Source organism: Myotis brandtii, unplaced genomic scaffold (assembly GCF_000412655.1).
Source record: "Myotis brandtii unplaced genomic scaffold, ASM41265v1 scaffold2325, whole genome shotgun sequence".
NCBI lineage: Eukaryota > Metazoa > Chordata > Mammalia > Chiroptera > Vespertilionidae > Myotis > Myotis brandtii.
In genome coordinates, this window is record NW_005358747.1 from 139,193 (window position 1) to 140,448 (window position 1,256).

General features: G+C 64.2%; 1 long non-coding RNA gene across 1 annotated transcript in view; it reads left to right on the forward strand.

Moving 5' to 3' along the window:
• LOC106726156 overlaps window positions 1-1,256 on the forward strand; it is a 7,340-nt gene that overhangs the window by 3,794 nt on the left and 2,290 nt on the right. Inside the window, exon 2 of the long non-coding RNA XR_001362186.1 lies at window positions 1,236-1,242. This is a non-coding gene — a long non-coding RNA (uncharacterized LOC106726156). The remainder of the gene's footprint in view (window positions 1-1,235; window positions 1,243-1,256) is intronic.

A 1,256-nucleotide genomic window follows, 5' to 3' on the forward strand; every position in this document is an offset into this window, starting at 1 on the left:
GCTGCACCCAGGGGCCTGTGGAAGGGGGGCTGCAGGGACGGAGGCTGAGGCCTCGCGCTGCCCTGGCCAGCCCGACGTGCAGACCTCTGTGTCCCTTTGGGCCCCGTTTCTGGTCAGCCTAGTCCTTGTGGGGGTGAGGCACCCAGTGACAGGCCGAGGCTGCGGAACGCTGGGCTGAGCAGGGGCCTGAGGTTCAGGGGTGTCTCAAGGGTCCTGTTTTCCGAGGGCAAAAGGAATTCCTCGGAGGCGGGACTCTCAGGGCTGAAACCAGGAAGATGCAGGGGTGGCTCCCCTCTCAGCCCCGCTGTGCCCCACCTGATGGCCCGGCTGTGTGGCTGTGAGCATCTGCGGTGGCAGCAAGGCCGCCGGAAACGAGGCCTGGGGAGGGAGTGGGTCAGCCCATGATTATCAGCTGGATAATTACCCCCCACCCAGGGCTAATTACCCCCCGCAGCCTCCCTGGGCGTGGGGCCTGAATGAGCCTCCTGTCTGCCTGCCCCGGGGCTGTGGGGGGGGGCTGTGGGTGGCAGCTTGGGGAGCTGGAAAGGCAGATGGAGGGCTGGTGCCCCAGGGCACAGGCTGGGACAGCACCTGCGTGAAGGGCCACGGCTCGGGCACCTGGAGAGATGAGCCACTGACCTCAGCACAGCCCCGACCTGGGACCACGGGCCTCCCGGGGACATCGAGGCGCAGCCGGGTTCCTGTTCGGAGGAGCAAGGCTGCTCCCTGCCCGCAGCACCCAGGACACAGCTGCGGACAGGGCCCTGCACAGAGACGCCTGTTCCTTCTTCTAGTGCATCTATATTTCACATTTTCATTTTTTTATTGATTTCAGAGAGGAAAGGAGAGGGAGAGAAACATCAATGATGAGAAAGAATCATTGATCGGCTGCCTCCCGCATGCCCCCCACTGGGGATCGAGGCCGCAACCCGGGCACATTCCCTTGACCAGAATCAAACCCAGGACCCTTCAGTCCACAGGCCAACGCTCTATCCACTGAGCCACACCAGCTAGGGTGAGGCCTATTCTTCTTCTTGGAGGTTCCAGAACCCTGGCCTGGGAAGCAGGGCCTCTGAGTTGGAGGTGAGGGGGCGCTGAGCTCACCCTCCTGCTGGCCCGGGGTTCAGCCACCTGCGCCCCCCACACTCCACACCAGGAAAGGGGCTCCGACATCAGTGGGTCCAGCTGGGGAAGGTGCTGTTACCCGTGTCATAGGCGCCAGCCCTGGGTCAGAGCGGGCCCGTCCCGTCCGGCAG